Below are 18,100 nucleotides of genomic sequence, written 5' to 3' on the forward strand. Positions count from 1 at the left end.
GACATGGGAAACACAAAGGGTTGGATAAAAGATGAAGTTTTAACAGAACATGTTTTTTCACTGGAATGCTGGACTCCGTCCGTTTCCCCTTTTCTATGATGTACCATAACTGCTATAATACTGCCCCTATATGCACAGGAATATAACTACTATGCCTTATACCACCGCCAGCCAGCCCCCCCAGTATACAGTCACCCCCCCTGTATATTGCCAGCCAGTTCTCCCAGTATATAGCCAGAAACCCCCCCAGTATAAAGTCAGAAAGCCCCCACCCCTACTATACAGCCAGCCCCTCCCCCTGTATACAGCCTGCCCCCCCCCCCCCCCCCCCCATGTACAGCCAGCCTGCCCAGCACATTAAATTAATAAGCCATCTACTCACCTTTCCGAAGTTCCCCCAAAGATCCGTTGCTACAGTCCGGGCGGTGGTGACAGCTCAGTGAGGCCGGGGGCTTACAGAATATGACGTCAGCCGCGCACCTCGTCAACATTCTGAAAGTTTCCACTGACCATCACTGAGGGATAGGACCAAAACAGCAATAAAACTGAGTAAAATTATTAAGTAAAGGGTTAAAAAATATATTTATTGTGTTAACATCACTACCTACGGGATTGAAATTTGAGAATTTTCGTTTATGGGAAAACTCTTTGAATAGTGAGTGGCATGATCCCTCTCCACACAGGCTTTCCATTAGTATGTTGTATATATACAACATTTTGGGGCTCACTTACTTACCCGTCCCTGGCACGTTCCCGATGTGCATTGTCCAACCAGAATGCACTGTGCCACGATTCACTAACATCGTACGTCCGATATCCTTCATGTTAAATCCTGCATTCAGTCCGATCGTCCGCCGGCCTACCCCGCAATTTCTGTCGCATGAAAGCCGGCACCGCTGCACCAAAATCAGATCACGTGCGACACAATCCCCTTTTCAATACCTGTCCCAATGGCGCAAATCCCGAAAACGTCAGGAAGTCCGACGGAAATGTGATCCGCAAAACCCTTAGTGAATAAGCCCCTTTGTGTTGCTTAGAAAGTCCCCGCCCACATCCTGAGATTTTACAAAGACTATCACTGAGTAATAGGAGCTGAAACAGCAATAAAACTGTGAAGTAAGGTTAAAAATGCTCCTTCACATAAAATATCAATAAAAATACGTTTAAATTTGTGGCTGTAACATTTAAAAATGAGGGAAAGTTTAAGAGGGATGAATAGTTGCAACCCACAGTAGCTGCCTATGACCTATGTGATCCAGCGTGACTCTATAACTGCATCCATGTACAGCTTATATACAGCTCTGCCTCCATGTGGCATCTGTCACATACCTTTCCATCTGTCTTATAACTACCTATAATAATGATAATAATAATTATCATGACGCGATGTAGCACGGAGCTTAGAGAAGTCTGTGATGCACTTGGCTTCTCCTACCCACCTTGTCCAGCAGGTGGCGCTTGCTTTGCAATGTTGAATCGCGCTTGCGTCCTCTCAGTCTGGCTGCGCAGGCGCACTCCGGTACCCGCGGCAGCGAGGAGAGGAGGTGCTGGATTCTCTCGCGAGGAAGGACGCCATTATCGCCCACAAAACACCACGAGAACTCGCCCCCAAACGGTAACTTGCGACCAACAGTGGAGCTGCGGGTTCTTGTGGCTTTCCCGCCGTCCTCCCTGACTCCACAGAGTCCGCCCGCTGCTGACGGGGACCGGGAAAGAGCGGGGAGCAGGGCGGGAATAGTGGCCTGAGGCGGGAGTAGCGGGCTGTGATGGAAATTGCTTGTGCAGCTGGGTGAGGCCTGGTGTACACCCGTCACAGCCTTCTCCGTGGACGCCATAAGGAGTCCTTGTGAAGGCCCTCTGGTATCAGTCTGCGGGTTGTCCTGTAGGAATTCGTACGGCATATTGTCCCAGGTGGAGGGGGCTCTGTGGGAGCTCCTGTGGAACTGAGGCAATTGCCCCATATCCACCATAATCTGCCAGTGGTGAGGCGATGCAAGTGGTCACATTGAGTAGTGGGAATGTTTTTTTACACTTCCATCTTGATTTACTACCTTGCTCTTGATTTTGTTTTTAGGCTGTGTTTACAGATGGTGTTTGCTTTATGTACAGAAACGCAAAGTAAATTACCATGGGCGGCTCTAGGCCCAATCGCATAGGTGTTTCCAGAAACACATGAGATCACAAACAAGCTCACACTGTTTTGCATTAATGCAAACGCTATTACCCCCAAAATGCTGGTAAAAATCTAATGCAAAGTAAATGGTGCAGAGCAAAAATTCTGTTTTTATCTCAAAAATGTCATTTTACTGCCTAGTATATTGTGCCCAACTCATGGCACTTTAGACCATCACCCCAAAAATCATTCTGTGGGTTGACCCGAGTACGAAAATACCAAACATGTGCCAAAAATTGACAGGCTGGGGACACGGCAGGGCTGAGAAGGGAAGGAGCGAAATTTTACTTTTGGAGCACCTTTGTCACTAGACTGCTGTTGGGGTGCCCCTGAGGTACCAATACAATAGAAACCTCCCCAAGTAGTTAACCCATTTTAGGAAAGGCACCCCGCAAACATTTTATCTAGGCTTGTATGTAACACAAATTGAATGGTGTTGAATAAAATTCAGCGCGGAGAAGGGAGAAGCGGCAACGAACCGCTTCTCCCTATAGTCTCCGGGTGTCTCCGACCGGGGGACCGGGTCCTGATCCCGCGATTAGCAGCAGAAAACTGCTGAGATGTCTAAAGACGTCACTGCATACTCTGGACCTGCGCCCGCTGACGTCTAAAGTCCAAGAGGAGTTAAAAAGTCACAAAACATCTGTCTTGGAAAGATACATTTATGTACACTGTAACAGACACAACGATCGGCTAAATTCTGGCATAGTCGCAAAAAATTTAAAAAAACTTGCAAAAAGAAGACAATTAAAACCGATCAAGATGCAGATACATGTCCCCCATTTTCTGGTTTCCGGTGCTTGCTACTTGTGTAGAAAGCCTAGTGGTCTGCTGGAAAAAGCTGTCAAAGTGAAGCAGTATTTTAGCAATTGACCATAATAAAATTTCAGGATGTTGATTGAGCAATAGAACTCATAGGGTACATATACCCCAGAACAGCCTAAAAAAAATGAAAGAAACACCGAACACAAACATTAACACAGACATTTGGGGTGTGGCCATACCTATCAAAATATAAAAATAATTCTATATGATGAATATCACAACAAAGAAAACTTCCCAAATGTATGAATTGCTGCATCTTTTTCCACTCACTAAAATTAATGTAATCAAATGACTAAAGAGGTCTTAAAATGGTATCAATGAAAATGTCAACTCATCCTGCAAAAAAATGACACATTACATACATATTACTTACATATACTTGAGTATAAGCTGAGACCCCTAATTTTAACACCAAACACTGGGAAAATCTATTGACTCAAGTATAAGCCGAGGGTGGGAAATGCATTGGTCACAACCTCCCAGTATATAGCCAGCCCCTAGTAGTTTATAGCCAGCCAGCCCCCAGTAGTATATAGCCAGAGCAGAGGTCGCATTAACGCCTCACCAAGCGTCATAGACGCATGATGAGGCGCCATCACTCCCCAGAATAATTGCCATGCGTAAAAGTACGCTTGGGAATTATCCTCTGTAAAGTGCTCGATAAGCAGTGTAGCGCGCTGCAATCGTAGAGGAGAGCGGGCACGGCTCAGCAGAAGACCAATAGCAAAGCTCCTTTACGCTGCCATTATTAAGCAGCATGTAAGGGGCTTTTTTATTGGTTGTAAAGTATCGCCAGTAGATTGGTCGGGTCTGTGTATCTCCCTACAGCATGATGTCGCGGATGGTTAGTCAGGCTCTGCATGGGAGAGCCGGCGGGTGCTGGGCGGGATCCCCACTACTTCCTTCCAGTAAGTGTAAACCTCGGGGATATGAGGGGGAGGGTGACGGGGGGAATCCTCACAGGGTCCAAAGATTACTGTGCGATGTCTGGTCCGGACATTACTGACAACCTGAGTCCGACATCCCTGTCACTGGGCACTGCCACAGGGGGCGACACTGTGTAAAGGCCCGAGTGCTTGTGTGTATATTACTAGTACACTGGAGTCTGCACGTGTTTCATCAATTTGTGCGGCTGACAGACTTTAGCTACACACGCTCCTCTGCTCCAAAGTACTGCAGAACCAGGTAAAAAAAAGCTATTTGCCAGCTCCCATCCTGCTACTATCACCTGGCCCTGTACTGTCCTCCTGCCCAAGCAAACCCTGCTCCACGCTGCTGTATGGCACTAGCTGCCTTCCTTCCTCCCCTCCCCCGGACAAGCTGCCGCCATCATGTCCCTCCAGCCACGGGAGGTGATTTACTGGAGGTCGGGGTAAAGGTGTGCAGAGCCGCAGTCCGTAGTCCTGCTTCTACCCCTCCCTCACACACTGAGCTCAGCATCAGCGATCATCATGGCAGAGGAGCAACAAGTTTTGCAGAAGCTCCCTCAGCTGCCCCAAGCACCCTCAGCTGCCCTCCTCGTCACCGGGGGCACTGCCAGCTCTGATGACAGGACTGCAGGGCACAGAGGCCAATGCATTGTAATGGATGGTCAATAACTGCATCTGGTAAGCTGCAGAGCCCTGTGTCCTGTCATTCATCTAGCATGTTATTTATCTCTGCCATCCTCCTTACATGTGACTGACATGTACAATGAGGAGAACACATGTCAAAATATCTTATGTATGGATTTTGTACACATGTCACTTAATATATGTATAAGCATATTGGATACATGTCTGTGCGTTTGTGAAGGGCAATGCGCCAGTTTTCTGTCGGACTTTGCACATTCTATTAGGTGCAAACTGCTTGCGCAGGTATTTAAGAAGTGTCTGCGCCACATTAGTGTTGCACACTACTGTGTTGTGGTGTGGTTGCACTACTCTTCACATGACACAAATTTCTGCACTGAACAGGGCTCCAGATTTATCATCAAGTGCACCAGAAAAAAAAGTGGTGCACTGCGTTGAGGAAGTGCAGGGGGCACCAGATTCATGAAGAGCGTGCGTCAGAAATCCTGTACCTTGTGGGTGAAGACACACTTGGCGCTTTTAAGCCGTTTTTGGGCCGTTTTTAGTTAGTGCGTTTTCAACGCATGCGTTTTTTTTTGCGATCTGAAAACACTCTACTAAAAATGGCATAAAAACGCCACGTGTGCCTTCTGCACATTACACAGGCAACTCCACATGATACAGACTGCACTGTTCTTAGTAAATGTGCCGAACGGACTCCAGCAACATATGCTCCTCTACTCCACAAGGATTTCGGCAAAAAAAAAAAAGGTAGAAAAAGTGAGAGCCATTAGCTGACAAGGATAGTCTGCTTGCCTATGTTTACTATTGCATCACTATCAGTTATATGGTTACAAGGTAAAGGTAATACAATTTAGGCTGCTTACACACATTCCAGTTGACTTGTGTTTATAAACTCAAGTCAAGCTTTGTGCGATCACATACATGTTTCAGCTGTGATCCGTAAGGGTGTGGTCACACATGCTGCTGGCACTGCATTTACAAACGCAGCACTAGCCTACGGGGACGGACATTGGGACAATAAACTATGCATTTCTATGGTGTGTACTCCTTGTCGGCTAAAAATACTCCTCCAAAATGCAAACAGGAGTATTTTTACTCTGCCTTGAAAAAGTTAATGCGACCTCTGAGCCAGAGGTTTTTCAGCACATTTTTTGTGCTGAAAAACTTGGCTTATATACGGTATGTAAAATTGTACACAGAAGTATAAAAATTCTGTTACTGGTGTCAAAATATGCCAATGCAGGGAACTTTTCCCCCAAAGATTTTAATTAAAAGGAAAAAGTTGTGGCTTTTGTGTTGAACCAAGTAAAAAACCAAAGCACAAAAAATGCAAGAGGGTTGGTTTTTAAGAGGTTAAATAGGTTTAACAAATAAGGGTGGTGGCACACGTGGCGTTTTTGGGCTGTTTTTAGTTGTGCGTTTTCAGATCGTAAAAAACACATGTTTTTTGAAAACGCATGCGTTTTTGACTGGTTTTACCAATTATCTTAATTAAAAATGCATGCGGTCTTTAAAGATCTGAAAACGCACAACTAAAAACGACCTAAAAAACCTGACGTGTGCCATCACCCTTAGGCTACATTTACACTGCCATATGGTGGACGTACACCAGCCAGCATATATACGCTGTTTATACGTCCACCATAGACTGTAATGGGCGGCCCGGCGACGTATGGTGAGGCACTGTTCCAGAGCTGGGAGAAAGGTAGGACATGTCCTATTTTTCCCCGTAATGTGCCGATGTGCGTCATACATCGCTATGGAGAGGGGAGGGGGTGAGCAGTGCTCACCCCAACCTCCTCCCGAGAACCGTTGTGTGCCTGCCATGCTACGGCACGGCGGGCACACGTTCGTGTGAATATAGCCTAGTACTATTGATGTGATGGGCTGTTTGCAGGATTGGTCATAATTAACCCCTTAAGGATGCAGCCATTTTGTAGCTTAAGGCTCAGCCCGATTTTTTGGATTCTGACTTGCGTCTCTTTATACGGTTATAACTTTTGAACACTGTTACTTATCAAAGCGATTCTGAGATTGTTTTTTCCCCACATGTTGTACTTCATTTTAGTGGTAAATTTTGGCAGATAAGTTTTGCGTTTATTTACAAAAAAAAAGAAAATATGATAAATTTTTGGAAAAATTTGCCATTTTCGAAATTCAAAATCATTGCGTTTTCAGGCAGATCGATTTACCACCTAAATAACTTGCTGAATAACATTTCCCATTTGTCTACTTTACATTTTCATAATTTCTGAAATGTTTGGATAATTTATTTTGATGTCACGCGGCTTGCAAATAGAATATCGCTTTTCCGGATTTTCAGAATTGACTATTTTGGGGATAAATACAGTTTTGAATGAAATTTTACATATTTAGCATCAAAACCCCCTATATAACCAACCCATTTTCAAATCTGCACCCCTCAAGCTATCAGAAACAGCATTTACAGCATTTACAAAGATTGTTAACCCCTTGAGATCTTCATAGTAATTGAATCAAAATGGAGGTGAAATTTAGAATGGTCATATTGTTCCCTTATACGTTCATTTAGCCCTAAAATTTACACATTTCCAAAAGATAAAAAGAGAAAACCCACCATACAATTTGTTCTGCAATTCCTCCTGAGTACAAAGACCCCCCACATGTGGCTGTGACTTGTGTTATGGGGGCACAGCGATGCGCAGAAGGGAAGGAGGGCCCTGCAGCTGCCAGGATTTTAGTTTCCTCATTGGGCTCCTTTTGAAGGCTATAAAATTTTCGCTTTTTCGTTATTGGGGCCATGTGATACCATTTTTTTTGCGGGATGAGATGCTTTTTCCAGTGTTACCATTTTTGGGTTTGTATCACCTATTATTGAAAATTTAGGAACTTTTTTTGAGGACATGAGTAGAAAAGCATCAATTCTGTACTGGATTTTTTACTTCTTTTTTTTTTGGTGTTCACCGTATAGACCAGTGATGGCGAACCTTTAAGAGACCGAGTGCCGAAACTGCAAACCAAAGCCGACGTTTCTATCGCAAGGTGCCAACACAGCAATTTAGCCCCATATTGCCACAATACCACTATACAAGAGACATATAACACTTTGACATCATGACGCCACCATTACAACCACATAAATAGCAGAATTCTCGTTATAAAGACCACTATAGAAAGGCCAACATTACCAATAATAACACTATACTAGAAGCTAATGTAGTGATGAATACTGTATTACTGCCTGCGGCTGTAGCTCCTTGTATGGCTGTGTACTGCGGCTGTAGCTCCATGTATGGCTGTGTACTGCGGCTGTAGCTCCATGTATGGCTGTGTACTGCGGCTGTAGCTATGTGTATGGCTGTGTATTGCGGCTGTAGCTATGTGTATGGCTGTGTATTGCGGCTGTCGCTCTTTAAGTAAAGGTTTTATTTTCTCCGAAAATAACATACACAACACAGGAGAAATGCTGCAGCATTGTGAGTTTAGGGGTAATACCCAGTCCCTCCAGTAGCCAGTATAGAGACAGGGCCTCCCCCACCCCACTATAGAGACAGGGCCTCACCCCCCACCCCACTATAGAGACATTGCCCCCCACCTCAGTATAGACACAGGGCCTCACCCCCCACCCCACTATAGAGACAGGGCCCCCCACCTCAGTATAGACACAGGGCTTCCCCCACCCCACGATAGAGAGAGGGCCTCACCCCCCCCACCCCAGGATAGAAATAGGGCCTCCCCCCACCCCAGTATAGACAGACACACACAGAGGGCCTTACCAAGTGCAGCAGCCGAAACGCGCCATCTCAAGTGCCGGTGAGGATGCTGTGACGTCACGCTGGAGCACGGGAGCAGGCAGCAGGCATCGGGCGCCAGGACCCGGCGACCCCACAGGCAGCGGGACGCCGGAGCCGCACAGACGGCGCGCCGTGAACAAACAGGAAGCGGAACGCAGGGCCGCGCAGGAATCAGAGCGCCGGGGCCGCGCATACAGTGGAGTGCTGGGACGCGCAGGCATCACAGCGCCGGAGACGAGCAGTCTGCGCAGGTATCGGAGCGCAGAGACCCAGCAGGCGTTGGGGCCCACCTTCGTGAGACTGGGGAGATGGTACGCGTGCCTGCAGAGAGGGCTCTGCGTGCCCTCTCTGGCACGCGTGCCATAGGTTCGCCACCACTGGTATAGACTAATAATCCTGTTCTCTTTATTCTATGGGTTGATACGATTACGGGGATACATGAATATATTTTCTTACGTTTTACTAAATTTGTCAAACAAAACCCTAATTTGGGGAAAAATCTATCATTTATGTATTGCCGTCTTCCAAGTGGCATAACATTGTTACTTTTTTGGCTACGGAGCTGGTTGATGGCTTGTTTTTTGCGGGACATGTTGTACTTTGCACCAGTATCATGTCGGAGTACATATGGTTTTTTGATCACATTTTATAGCATTTTTTGTGGGATTGAAAAGGTAAAAATCATAATTTTTGGAGGGTTTATAACAGTTTTTTTTTTACAGCGTTTATCGTGGGGGTTCAATAATGATTTACTTTTATTCTACGGGTTGTTACGGACACGGTGATACTATATATGTGGGGTTTGTGTTATGATTTAGACTTTTTTTTGAGTTATATGTCTCTTTATATGTTTTGGGGCTTTTGGGCATTTTTAGTGATTTATTACTTAATTTTTTTATTGAATAACTTTTTTTTTTTTACTTTTTCACTTTTATACCATGGGACATGAACAAGTAATCATCTGATTGCTTGTTCATGATAATATTCTGCAATATTCATGTATTGCAGGATATTAGCAGTGTCAGCCTATACACTTGCATAGGCTGGCACTGTGCCAGTAAGATGACATCTTACTGGCAGTTCTTGCAGGTAACTCTGGGGTCCAGATCGGACCCCAGAGTTACTATAGCAACGATCGGCGCCCCCCGAAAACGGTTCGGGGGGGGCGATTGTGGGGGGAAAGAACCCCCAGCTGCATGTTAGATGCCGCGGTCGCGCTGACCGCGGCATTTAACGGGTTAAGCACCCGCGATCGGAGACAACTCCGATCGCGGGTGTTACACTGGGGTGCCGGCTATCAGTCACAGCCGGCACCCCGTGTTTCCCGATGCCGGTTCAGCTCAGATCTTGAGCCGAACCGGCATCAGCTCAGCGTCCGATATATCGGACGCTGAGCGCTAAGTCACTGCGCTCAGCGTCCGATATATCGGACGCTGAGCGTTAAGAGGTTAATTTACTAGTGGGGGAAAACATTTTGCCCCTACATGCACCTCTTGCAGAGAGCAGATGAAGTCAGAAATAATTTATATATTTTTTGAACATTTATTCAGAATCATTAGCACTCATTTATCAAAAAAGTTTGAGAGCAAAACTGGTCTAGTTGTTCATGGACAGAGGTCAGACTACATTTTTTTCAGCCTATCTTTTGGATGCGTATATACGTAAGTATTTAGGCTACATTCACATTGAGTGTTTTGTATGGCATGTTTGGTGAACATGTCATATAAGGCCTTAATTATACTTTCTTGTCCTCTGTTGTAAGGATACTATGGGAATCCCACTGACATATCCTTACAACAGAGGTAAAGAACAAGAACTGAAAGCAGCCTTATACAGTTGTATAAAAATACAGTACACATTTAAGCACACCACACTATATCTAAATGAAGTACAATTTGTTACAAAGAAAACAAGCCCTCACACAGCTTTGTACATGAAAATATAAAAAAATTTGACATATTGTTTCAGAGGACTTAGGGTGAGTTCTGTGTCTCATTCGAATTCTGCTTTTCTAAAATGCTGGGATTTCAGCTGGAATATTTTGCTGGAAGTCATCCCTTCCTGATAGAATCTTAAAATATCTTAAGGATGTACATCTTGGTGAAAGTATGAAAATCTAATCCTTTATTTTTTAAATATTATCTGGAACTAATCTTAAATTTGACTACTCAGAATGCTTAAACCGCAAAATAGCCCCTTTGTAATATTTTCCAAAACCCATATTTCCCTTCAGTTCTTATAATTTAGTGTATGCTGATCTCTATCCAATCTCAAGTTAATATGTACAGATCTTGGGGAAGTAATGTTTTTGTTGGATTGGCATTGACTTGCACAGTGTTGCACTTGGCCATCCTTGTCTGGTAGCTTAATATTCAGAGTAAAAACAATTACACAGGAATTCATAGATGATTTCTTAAACCTGCTTTGGTATCTGCAGATGAGGTGTAGCTTGATAAAACATCCAGATGTATTATTCGATGGCCCTGGTTTGGGCTTTTCGCAAATCGCTTAGGTGTGTATCTTGTAGTGTTGTAGTCACACTGTAGGGCAGGTGTCTGGCACCTTTTTGGCTGAGAGAGCCATGAATGCCACATATTTTAAAATGTTATTCCGTAAGAGGCATACAATATGCACATGCTTCCCAGTAGATCAGTAGCCACAGCACATGCCCCCCAGTATATCGGTAGCCACAGCACATGCCCCCCAGTATATAGGTAGCCACTGCACATGCCTCCCAGTATATAGGTAGCCACAGCACATGCCCCCCAGTATATAGGTAGCCACAGCACATGCCCCCCAGTATATAGGTAGCCACAGCACATGCCCCCAGTATATAGGTAGACACAGCACATGCCCCCCAGTATATAGGTAGCCACAGCACATGCCCCCAGTATATAGGTAGCCACAGCACATGCCCCCCAGTATATAGGTAGCCACAGCACATGCCCCCCAGTATATAGGTAGCTACAGCACATGCCCCCCCCTGGTATATAGGTAGCCACAGCACATGCCCCCCAGTATGTAGGTAGCCACAGCACATACCCCCCCCCCCAGTAGCCACAACACATGCTTCCCAGAAGATAGGTAGCCACAACACATGCTTCCCAGAAGATAGGTAGCCACGGCACATGCTTCCCAGAAGATAGGTAGCCACGGCACATGCTTCCCGGAAGATAGGTAGCCACGGCACATGCTTCCCGGAAGATAGGTAGCCACGGCACATGCCTCCCGGAAGATAGGTAGCCACGGCACATGCTTCCCGGAACATAGGTAGCCACGGCACATGCCTCCCGGAAGATAGGTAGCCACGGCACATGCCTCCCGGAAGATAGGTAGCCACGGCACATGCCTCCCGGAAGATAGGTAGCCACGGCACATGCCTCCCGGAAGATAGGTAGCCACGGCACATGCCTCCCGGAAGATAGGTAGCCACGGCACATGCCTCCCGGAAGATAGGTAGCCACGGCACATGCCTCCCGGAAGATAGGTAGCCACGGAACATGCCTCCCGGAAGATAGGTAGCCACGGCACATGCCTCCCGGAAGATAGGTAGCCACGGCACATGCCTCCCGGAAGATAGGTAGCCACGGCACATGCCTCCCGGAAGATAGGTAGCCACGGCACATGCCTCCCAGAAGATAGGTAGCCACGGCACATGCCCCCTCTACCCTCAAAAATCTATACCTTTCCATGTACAGAGCTGTGTGAGGGCTTATTTTTTGTATACAAAAAATGGGTGAAGAGATAACTCAAAACCGCATCTCAAGCAAATAGGTACATAAAGAAAAAAGGAAGCGTACAATTAATTTTATTGAGCAACAAAAAATAGAATATTAAAAACACAAATCATGGTAAAAATACCCACTGTGCATGGACGAATGTACATGATAGAAAAAGCCAATATAAAATGTGTGCTCCATGTACAAAAGCAAGGTAACAGGTAAAAAAATTTAAATTGTGTGAGGGGAAAGACCTTGTAAGTGTATAAATGGTAAGTATTATATAGGGATAAATGCCAAACAGTACATTAGAGGTGACCCCACACTAACTTGTAGGCTTCATCAGGGGATTATTTTTTGTGTAACAATTTTTACTTCTCAGTGACGTGTTTTATTATTCCATGTCGTGTACTGGGAGGCCGCAAAAAATTCCAAATGTGGTGACATTGGTAAAAAATACACTTTTGCGGCACTTTCAGGTAGGATCAGTTTTTACGACTTTCACTGTGCGCTCCAAATGATACGTCTAGTTTATTCTTTGGTTCGGTAGGATCACGGTGATACCTAATTTATGTAGGTTTTATGAATTTCTGAAAATGTATTCAAACAATATTTGCCATCATCTGACGCTAATCACTTCCTCATACTTTGGTGCACGGAGCTGTGTAAAATGTCATTTTTTGCAAGATGAGATGACTTTTTCATTGCTGCCATTTTGTTGGTCAATCTTTATTAAAAATTTTTATGCGATGTAAAATGGTGTAAAAGTGGCATTTCACACATTTGTGCACTATTACCCGTTATGCGGTTCACCGCCAGGAATAACCGTTTTTATATTTTAATAGACCGGGGCATTTTGTGACCCCGCGATACCTAACATGTTTGGGATTTTTACAGCTTATTAAGTTTTATATCAGTTCTAGGGAAATGGGGGGGGTGTTAATTTTTATTATTTTTTACAGGGGCAAATTTAGCAAGGAACACCTTATATATGTGTCCCCTGCTTTTCTTTTATATAGAGATAACAGTGATCTAATGGTAACAGCCCATTGAATGACTGTTATCAGTGATCTGTATTTATATCTTTATCTGTATAGATCTGTATTTATACGCTTGGTGATTTTTTTGGGGGGGTAAATCAGCCTCTGCATGCGTCATAGACGCTTGTAGAGGTGTTATCTTGACCTCTGCCCCCAGTTTATAGGTAGCCAAAGCACATGCTTCCCAGAAGTTAGGTAGTCACAGTAAAAAAAAAATCACCTACCTGCGCTCCCTGCAGCCAGCTCCTCATCGCTCTCTTTGACCCAGGCTTGGACGATGGCGCATGGGTTGCACAAAGGATGTAGGCAGCGGTAACATCACTACATGTGTCCAGTGATCAGTCTAAGACACACACAGCAGCCATCACTATTTATTAACCCTTCAACAACCTGGCCCTTTTTTGTTTTTACATTTCCATTTTTCACTCGCCCAATGCGACGTGTGACCGCACCCTTAGTTGTTGAAATATACAATCGATTTGAACTCGATTTTATTTATGTAGCATGTGATGGTAATTGGTGAAAGGCCATCAATTTTGTTGTAACTTTAACCTCTCTCGGACCACCCGCTATCCCATTTTTATCTGTGATATACTGCTAGCTTAATCAGAACCCTCCAATAAAGCTAGCAGACACTGCCACGTAGTACAATAGGAACGCCGGACCGCGCTCAAAGTGTTCCGACGTATTTATGAGGGGGCAGTCCGAGGCGCTGCTTCTCCCCCCGGACCGCCTCTCTCACTCCATAGGCCGGTGTTGACTGCCGGGCTTCATGCGGCAGTAACCGCCTCCTAGTCCCTCCCCCTCATGAATAACCCTCAAAGCTGTCCGGCGCTCTTATTGTACTACGCAGCAGTGTCTGCTAGCTTTATCGGAGGGTTCTAATAAAGCTAGCAGTTTATCACTGCTAAAAATGGGGTAGCGCTATGAGCTGCTAACTCCTGTCACCCTTTTTTATGGGTGGCAGGTCCTCTTTAAGACATTAAAGGGTACAGGTCCGGAGTCTGCATCGACATCTAAAAATACATTGACATTTTCCTATATACCGGTAATAAAAAAAAAATCCTGCTACACTACAAAAAACATTGCCATAGTCGCCCTCTTTGTCTGAGACTATACATATATATCACAACGACCCAAACAAAATGAGGAATTCATTAATAATGTTAATTTTAAGATATTTGGAAAATTAAAAACAATATGTACTAAAAAAAATAAGAATATAAATGGAAAATTTTTAAAAAAACTTTTATTAGGTTTTAACTAGCTCTATGTGTCCCGAAAAAAACATGGCAAATAATTTTAAGTTAGCATGCAAAAAAAAAAAAAAATTATGGCTCTTAAACTGCTGCTTATGAAAAAATTTACTGAAAATGCCCGGTCACTAGAGTCTTTTCAGGCCGCATCACACTGGGGTAGCCTTCTGTTATTACAACTATCCTGCTGTAAACTAGTCTCATATGTAAAAGTTCTGTGGACATGACTATTTTTTATCTACAAAACATTGGACTCTGGAAGTGAATGCTGGTGGACCCTATTATAGCCCCGGTTGCTATGTCAGTATGTAGCTAGTCTTGGTTGTTTTATGTTGAAACTTTGAGATCTATTTCACTGTGTCATTCCCTAAAAAAGTTAGGGATATGTGGCTTGTGGGTGAAAACCTTTACAGGGGAACTGAATGTGACCTATAAACCTTTGAATACACAAGTCCAAATGTTCAATGTTTCCTTAGTTTTTGCACAATGTTTTATTCTACAGTTCCACTCATAATACTATTAACATGTTGGCTTCATGAGACGAAGACAACACATAGCAAGTGATTAACAGTAAGTCGCCATTGTGAGGTTTCAAGCATGATTTTCTCAGGTGGAAGTGGGCACTGAGCTTAGTGTCATCAGTAGGTTTCCACTGAAAGAATGGACGAGTCACAGGAAAGAAAGCCATAGAGATGGACATTCTTGGCCACATCCCACACTGATTACCTCTTCATTTATAACTATGCCGCGTGGATGCGATTGATGAATGCTACACAACAGCAGATACAGGCACCCAAGTGTCATGTCAGGCAATTAGTAACCATTTACATCATCACACCAACTGGCGCAGGTGTCATCGTCTTGCATGGGCCCGGGACCATTTATGTTGGGTGAGCAGAAATGATTGCCACCAACACTGTTAGGTTACATGCACATGCCGCATGAGCACTGCGCACCCCTCTTCTCTCCATAGCGAGCAGTTCAATACTGAACTGCCTTACATTTTATGAATGGTACAGTGTCAATCCCATACTGCTTGAATAACTTCATTAATCCAGTCATTGTGCCTCTGCATGAACAACACAGGTCTCATATCATCTTTATTGACACAATGTGCCAGCTCATTAAGTTTGCATTAGAGATGAGCGAACATGCTCGTCCGAGCTTGATGCTCGGTCGAGCATTAGGGTACTCGAAACTGCTCGTTGCTCGGACGAATACTTCGCCCGCTCGAGAAAATGGCAGCTCCCGCCGTTTTGCTTTTTGGCGGCCAGAAACAGAGCCAATCACAAGCCAGGAGACTCTGCACTCCACCCAGCATGACGTGGTACCCTTACACGTCGATAGCAGTGGTTGGCTGGCCAGATCAGGTGACCCTGGGATAGACTAGCCGCTGGCCGCGCTGCTCGGATCATTCTGTCTCTGGATGCCGCTAGGGAGAGAGCTGCTGCTGGTCAGGGAAAGCGTTAGGGTGTTCTATTAGCTTACTGTTAGGCAGGAGTGATTCTCAAAGAACCCAACAGCCCTTCTTAGGGCTACAATAACGTTCTACTTTTTTTATTTTAATTTGCATCTTTTACCATTTTGTGAGGAATTAGCAGGGGGACTTGCTACCGTTGTGTTTAGCTCTTAGTGGCACACATATCCATAGCAAAGACCGAAGTGGGAAAATTCAGTAGGGGTTGGATTTCTATTAGGCAATAACTCAGTGTCATCTCATCTGGCATAGTAGTGTGCTTCCTTTGATACTTGGCTAGAAAATAGCCATAGGAGAATACAAACAGCTTCTTGAAGCCTACAGTAGCGTTCTATATATTTGATTTCTGGTTGATCTGCTGGTGGCTTTAGTTTCTGCAGTGCATGTACTTGCCAATTCTGAGCAATTTGTAGTGAGACTTGCGACCGCTGTGTTCTGCGCTTAGTGGCGCACATATCCATAGCAAAGGCTGAAGTGGGAAAATTCAGTAGGGGTTGGATTTCTATTAGGCACTAACTCAGTGTCATCTCATCTGGCATAGTAGTGTGCTTCCTTTGATACTTGGCTAGAAAATAGCCATAGGAGAATACAAATAGCTTCTTGAAGCCTACAGTAGCGTTCTATATATTTGATTTCTGGTTGATCTGCTGGTGGCTGTAGTTTCTGCAGTGCATGTACTTGCCAATTCTGAGCAATTTGTAGTGAGACTTGCGACCGCTGTGTTCTGCGCTTAGTGGCGCACATATCCATAGCAAAGGCTGAAGTGGCAAAATTCAGTAGGGGTTGGATTTCTATTAGGCAATAACTCAGTGTCATCTCATCTGGCATAGTAGTGTGCTTCCTTTGATACTTGGCTAGAAAATAGCCATAGGAGAATACAAACAGCTTCTTGAAGCCTACAGTAGCGTTCTATATATTTGATTTCTGGTTGATCTGCTGGTGGCTTTAGTTTCTGCAGTGCATGTACTTGCCAATTCTGAGCAATTTGTAGTGAGACTTGCGACCGCTGTGTTCTGCGCTTAGTGGCGCACATATCCATAGCAAAGGCTGAAGTGGGAAAATTCAGTAGGGGTTGGATTTCTATTAGGCACTAACTCAGTGTCATCTCATCTGGCATAGTAGTGTGCTTCCTTTGATACTTGGCTAGAAAATAGCCATAGCAATAGGATAGGATTGTTTGGTTCTAAAAACTAAAAAAAAAACAAAAAACACAAAAAAAAACAAAAAACACAAAAAAACACAAAAAAAAACAAAAAAAAGTAAAAAAAAAAAAAAAAAGTTATAACTCTCATTTTAAAAATGTTTAACCCCAGGGCTAGGGGTAGAGGACGAGGGCGGGGACGTGGGCGTCCAACTACTGCAGGGGTCAGAGGCCGTGGTCCTGGGCGGGGTGAGACACCACCTGCTGATGAGGGAGCAGGGGAACGCCGCAGAGCTACACTCCCTAGGTTCATGTCTGAAGTTACTGGGACTCGTGGTAGAGCACTGTTGAGGCCAGAACAGTGCGAACAGGTGATGTCGTGGATTGCTGACAATGCTTCGAGCAATTTGTCCACCACCAGTCAGTCTTCCACGCAGTCCACCCATGTCACCGAAATCCCCACTCCTCCAGCTCCTGCACCTTAGCCTCCTCCCCCCCAGTCTGCCCCCTCCCAGGAAAATTTGCCATTTGAACCGGCATACTCTGAGGAACTGTTTTCTGGACCCTTCCCACAGTCACAAACCACTTGTCCGGTTGCTGCTGAGCAATTTTCCGATGCCCAGGTTTTCCACCAGTCACAGTCTGTGGGTGATGATGACCTTCTTGACGTAGTGGAAGTGTGTAAAGAGGTGTCCGACGATGAGGAGACACGGTTGTCAGACAGTGGGGAAGTTGTTGTCAGGGCAGGAAGTCCGAGGGGGGAGCAGACTGAGGGATCGGAGGATGATGAGGTGACAGACCCAAGCTGGGTTGAGAGGCCGGGTGAACACAGTGCTTCTGAGACGGAGGAGAGTCCTCGACCTGAACAGGTTGGAAGAGGCAGTGGTGGGGCCAGACGGAGAGGCAGGGCCAGAGCTGGTGCATCAGCGCCACTGTCAACTAGTGAAGCTCCCGTGGTGAGGGCTCTTGCGGCGAGGGCTAGATCTTCAGAAGTGTGGAGGTTCTTTAAGGAAACACCGGATGACCGACGGACTGTGGTGTGCAACATTTGCCAAACCAGGCTCAGCAGGGGTTCCACCACTACTAGCTTAACTACCACCAGTATGCGCAGGCATATGAATG

The 18,100-nt window shown here is 45.1% G+C and overlaps 1 protein-coding gene across 2 annotated transcripts in view; it reads left to right on the top strand.

Annotated features, from left to right (window-relative positions):
- Positions 1-1,487: 1,487 nt before the first annotated feature.
- The window catches only part of BANP (BTG3 associated nuclear protein), a 345,686-nt gene continuing 329,073 nt past the window's right edge, over positions 1,488-18,100 (top strand). For both annotated transcript variants that reach the window (XM_072117099.1, XM_072117098.1), the window contains exon 1: positions 1,488-1,615. The gene's annotated coding sequence lies outside the window, so the exon portion shown is untranslated. The remainder of the gene's footprint in view (positions 1,616-18,100) is intronic.

The sequence above is a fragment of the Engystomops pustulosus genome, chromosome 7, assembly GCF_040894005.1.
Source record: "Engystomops pustulosus chromosome 7, aEngPut4.maternal, whole genome shotgun sequence".
NCBI lineage: Eukaryota > Metazoa > Chordata > Amphibia > Anura > Leptodactylidae > Engystomops > Engystomops pustulosus.